Genomic DNA, 6,000 nt, shown 5'->3' on the forward strand with positions numbered 1-6,000 from the left:
ACACCAAAGTTCAGTCAGAGCATCTGAGCAATATCTATATCTTAAAACAGCTGACAGAAATAAAACAGCAAGTAATTGTAACACACAGCTGACAAAGTCCAACAGATGTCGTCAAGACCAGATAAAACCATCTAGATTATAATCCACATGAAACCTACTGTGTCTCTTACTAAACCATAAAATGGATCCATCTGCCTGGGGGGGAGAAAAAAATCTATAGTGCAGTTATAACATTCCTTCCTTTTGTCTGATTTACCTAATATGAAAAGGAGAAGAAAAAACCCCAAAACACTATTTTACACTTGAGACCGTAATGTGGACATGGTAACAAAAGCCACTTTTGCATTTAGGGTAGAATTGATCAGAACAGAAACACAAAGCTTGGTGAAAGGCCCTTGTCACAAAATGCAGAACATTAATTACTTTCACAGAAATACACAGCAATTGAACAAATCCAACAGTCAGGATTTACGTGCATGCCTAAAAGACAAGTCTCAAAGCAGTATTTTGAATTATACATTACTTTATCTATTATAAAGTAACAGTTTTAGAAACACAAGCCTTTCTGCATTCCTCTTCCCCACAAATGACCCCAGGAACAAATCAAGTCCCTTCTGACTTACATGTCTGGTAGCCACAGCAGCCAAGGGTGGAAGAGGTGATTTGGCTTCCCAGTATTCCCAGCTGGTCAGTGGGGGCACACACCGCAGTTGAGGCGGCCACGACAAACAGAGTTCCATAGAATTCCAGAAAACCCACGCAGAGTAACATCCTGTCTCTTCAGAAAGATGCAGGCATCTGCTCATCTCATTCTTCAGCCCAGCCTTTTATGCCCTCCTATTGATGCACTGCACCTGTGTGCCCTCTGCTCCCTTTGGTGCTTGGTCAGTGCCCCTGGGCACTCAATGCTGCTCACAGCTGCAGCCCACTGGGGATGATGCTCCCAATTACCACCACCTCTGTACCTACCCAAGCCATGTTTAAAATAACATGTTTTAGCAAGGATAACACAACAGTGAACATTTTTTTGCTTGATAAACAGCCCCACATTCCCCTTGGATACACAAAATTCTTGTGATACGATGTGTTGATGATACCTGGCTTTATCAATCACTAAAAGTTTTGCAGAACTTTTAATTCAAGAAAGGTATTTCTTGCCCCATTGGACAGATGGTCTGGGAAGGGCAAGATGAAGAATAATTAATTCATCCTGACTGAATTCATGACCACTTATCACTAATGACAACCTGGCCTGGCCAAACCTGGCCTCAGTCCTCAGTTTCTCTGGAGTTTGGCAGAAGAGGAGCTATGGTATTCAATTTAGAAGCTCGTGGCAGACAGCCTCAGTGTGCCCCTCAATTCCATTTCATTATTTGCAGTTGAGACAGGCCAAATCCTCCATTCTCAAGCTGAGACTAACCATGTGTGCTGAGCAACACCCTGCTGTTTCCTTGCAAACCCATTTCTAAAGTTTCCCTTCCCAGACTAAGGGAGAAAAGAGGAGTCAAGCAGTTATATATTTTTAAGGAGAAGCTGTTGAAATCTCCTCAATCCCAGGCTGTTTCCTCACAGCAAGGGCACACCAGCATAGAGGAAGTCAGCAGAACCCTGTCCTTGCATTCCTGATAACAAATGACATTTTTTGGGGTGCCTGGTGGTAATTAACATTGAATTCCTTGCACAGAACCAGCGTGACACAGACAAACACTGTTTTGTCCTCCTCTCTGAGTAACCCAAGTGTCTTCTCCTAGCACAGTACTTGAATTCATTATGGTGGCCAATGCACTTTGAGCATTAATAATGACATTTCTACTCTCAGCCCCTCCATAATGGATAAATTGCCATTAGGAAGGGGAACAGAGAGGATATATGACTCTACCAGGGTGACATAAAAAGTCCACAGGGAGAAGTTAATTGTTAACACCTTAAACCCCAGACAGGCTTTCCCCTTTATGTACTGAAGGCACTCCATAAGCAAAAGGAAAGCATCTCTCCTTCTATACTGGATTTTATCAGCTGCTTAATATATAGATGTTAAAATGGAAAATAGGGAGCTGCTACTTTATTAATTCCTCATTTTACAGTGCCCAACCCTCAGCTGAATACAAATTAATTTTTTTTCTTTACTGTCCTTAGTTTTTATGGCCAGCATGCCTATTTGGCCACTCTTGGGATAAGGTCATTTCCATGAGCCCGTCCCCTCCCTCTCTCCCACCCTTCCCTCGCAGGTGTTTTTATTAGAGCATCCATCACAGCAGTATCTGGGCACAAAGTGTCACCTGGCTAATGGTGTGTGGCTTTCAGACACCATAACAGCTTAAAGACACCCATCAGCACATCAGCCCTGTCACCCTGGCCATGCAGGGCATTTCAATCACAGCACCCAGGCCACCTGCACAGGCAGCTTGCTGCACAGGGGGAAGGAAATTTGTGCCAGTCCTCCTGATGCCAGTGCCTGAGAGCATCCCAGAGCACAGCAATCTCTTCACAAAGCACAAATAAATTACTAAAGCAAGTGGTTTTTCCAGTTTTGTCACTAAATGTGTTCAATGGGGCAAAATCTACTCTCACCTCGCCCCTCTGAAGGTGGGCAGGGGCAGCCAGCACACACAGCAGGGACAAAGCACCTGCATCTGCAGCATCCCTGTTTCAGCTCCTCTGCCCCTCCAGGATGGCTCAGGACCACTCCTGCTCTGCAAAACCAACCTGACTCCTCCAATAACACAAACCCAAAACTTAGGGTGCACTTCCATAATGCTCCCTGCCTTCCAAAGGCTGTGCCCGGCCCTCCTCCCCCTTTCCAGCCAGGCAGTGATTTGGTATTCAGTGCCTTTGTCTCCTGCTCAAGTCAGCTCACATAATTGATAGTGGAGCAATTTCCAACTTAAACTCCAGCCATTAACATACAAAAAGCAGAACACATTTATTTGGAGTGCTTCGCTGTTGGAGGGAAGGAAACATTAGTCCAGGAAGACTTAACAAGAATGGAAGCAAGTAAATGGCTTTTAACTCAATCAAGGCATTTATGTCCTGATTTTCCCTCCTTTTATAGAAGGATTCTAGCCCTGAAAAATAAAACATGGACATCCCTCACAGGAGGCCAAAAAGCCCTTTGAGTTTCATTATTTATTTCAGACTTCAGCTGGATGCAGATATATATGTGCTCTGAAACACTGAAGCATGGTAATCACAGCATAATCAGTATTCTCATCTGCATTAAGAGCTGATCTTGCATTCATCAGATCAAACCCAGTGCTCAATTCAGTGCTATAATATATTCCATTTCTCTTGATCCATCTGTCAGCACATTTCTGCTATGCAGAGAGTATGAATGGCTGCACAAGGCTCCAGACTGAGGAGCTGGATTTCTCCCTGATCCTCATGGGGAAGTGTATGAAGCAAATTTTGGTTTGCTATTGGGCTTTTCTTTCCAGCTGCCTTGGCAGAAGGTGTCTGTGTGATGTACAGGTACCTGCAGCTTGGCAGGTGCTCTCTGATTCTCTTTAAGATTTTTTTTCCTTCCTGGCTTCTTATATTTGCAGCTCACAAATTGGGCACTACAGTTCAGTACCTCCCCTTTGCCCTTCTGTACAGCACCATTATGAGTCTCTTCATAAGGGGAGGTTATCACTGTTATCAATCTCTCCCCATTCTCAGAGTATTTTTTTTTAGTTGAAGTCACAATTTTGTGTCTTTTGAGCATCATTAGGCTTTTGCCAATATGCTTGTTTTATGATTTACAGACTATGAGAATCATTCTGCATTTTCAGCATTGCCCTGTTCCCTCTCCCCTCCTTTTTTTCCAGGGATTTAAGTGCAGAGCCAAGGCCTTTCACGGAGCTGTGGCTTTCCCTTGAGAGGTGCATACACTGCAGGATATCAGGATTTCCCTCCCTCTGCTCCCAAACTCCAGCTGTCCCCAAGGTAGCAGGGCCTGATCTGGCACATGGGATGTGCAGATAAACCCCACCCTGTGCACAGCAACGCCCCTCACAGGGCTATCAGCATCCCCACCTGATAACCTCCTGTGCACACTGCTACCACTGGCATGCTTCAGGGGGAGCTGATAAAATTCCTCTCCATAACTCCATAGCAGCTCAGGAATTCCATATCTGCCCATCTCACTTACCACGCCCATTCCACCCAGGGAACATCAGTTAGGATGCTGCTGGAGCAGAGATGTGTGTGTACCAAGAGCAGCTGGAACCAGGCATTAGGTGAAAACAGAACCTCAGTTTTACCTGTGGAAGAACAACAGAGTGAGCAACCCTTGGATTGTTTTCCACCAGCTGTAAAAATAATCTAGATCTACACAGAAAAGCACTGAGTTATTTTTCAAAATGCCTTAGAAATATCTTGAAGGGCATCAACATTTTTATTTTTTTACTTTTGCTCTTTAAGAAGTTATTTTCAGCTGTCTAAAGGAGATCTCAGTTATTGCTCACAAGTCACTTTACACAGTTCAGTTCATGTCAGCCTTTTTCAAGCCACTACAGTTCTTGGATAAAGAAGACTTTAAGGAAACAAGCATTTACTGAGTGCTCCAGAAGGAGGAATATATTTATCAAGCAAACATAAATCCAAGCTGGCAGAGCAAAACCTGAAAACGAATCACATTCACTGTGAGTTTAAATTAAAGGGTTTTTTCCTAAATTTACTGCTACTGCTACTGCTTTTAGTGTTATTTTTACTCTACTCAAGCCTTCCTGTAGATTATTCTACACATCTCACAAACATTCAGATGTCCTAACCAAGCTTGAAAAAGGCCAGCATAGAAACCCTCAGTTGCTAGAGCTTATCTTTGAGGAAGGTTAGAAGCAAAAAAGAGAGAGCATCCATGCAAAAAACCCTCACATGCTCCATCTTCCACCCCACAGCCAAAGAGCCTCCTTCCTCCTCAGTGGGTGTGAAAACAATAATAGAGTCACACATTTCAAGACAGAATTCTGGATCTATATTTCTACAAGGCTTTACAGCTCTCTGTTTTCTTTATGCAGCTGATTTATCTTGAAATCCTGCTTTGATTTCCTGCCCCCATCCCCAAATATCCTGATAGTTTTCCAAGTAGTGACATAATTAAATGAGTTTTCCTGTCCAGGTGTTTTTACTGACCCATGCCCTTGGTTTCTGTCTAAACTCCCAAACCTGTTATGATTTAGTTCAGTTTAATTTAGACTGAACAACATATCATGGCTTGATCTAAAGTTAATTCCAATGGTGACAACTCAGTTGTTCTTCCCTGACCCTGACTCAATTCCCAGCCCAGGCTAGACAATATTCTATGATTAGGTGTCCCCTATGTGATTACAGCTTTCATAAATACTCTGCCTTGCATGAGGCTTGTTCTTTGAAAGTCTCACCATCTTAATGAACAGTTCTGTGGCTGGTATGCAACAGGAATGGAAAATTATTTGGCCTTTTTGCTGCTTCATTCTACCACTCCACCAGGAATTAAATGGAAGTAGAATTTTTGGGTTTATTGCTAACATATATATTGCATGCATATCTTTTACCATAGGAAACAAACAGTAGGATAAGCACAGCACCAACTTTCCAGGAAAGATTTCTATGATATATTTCAGCTCCATGCTGTTTCTGAAGTTGCCTGTCCAAGTGTTTGATGGAATTAATGTGAACACTCATCCTACAGATTTGACTCTTGTGGTGGAGTGACTTTGAGGTCACAGCAAATGCAGTCTGGGATTGTGAGTTCTCTGTGTAGTCTAATACCTGAAGTTACACTAAATTAGTCTTCTCTTTTTAATGTCATCTCTCTCTTTCATAGCGTATATGAGAACATTATGGGTCTTTTGGAGCTCTACCTTTGACAGCTTCAGACCATGTTTGCCTGTGGGTGCATAATCTAATCTAAGGTCTGGGAACAAGATGCAAATAGATAGATATTCTCTTTACAGGTGTTTTTTCCACAGGAAAAGAAACAGAGCAAACAAAGCTGTACTGGGTAGAATATTTTAATGTAATGTGCATTTATGAAGTCCC

The sequence above is a fragment of the Agelaius phoeniceus genome, chromosome 4 (genome assembly GCF_051311805.1).
Source record: "Agelaius phoeniceus isolate bAgePho1 chromosome 4, bAgePho1.hap1, whole genome shotgun sequence".
NCBI classification, from domain to species: Eukaryota; Metazoa; Chordata; class Aves; order Passeriformes; family Icteridae; genus Agelaius; species Agelaius phoeniceus.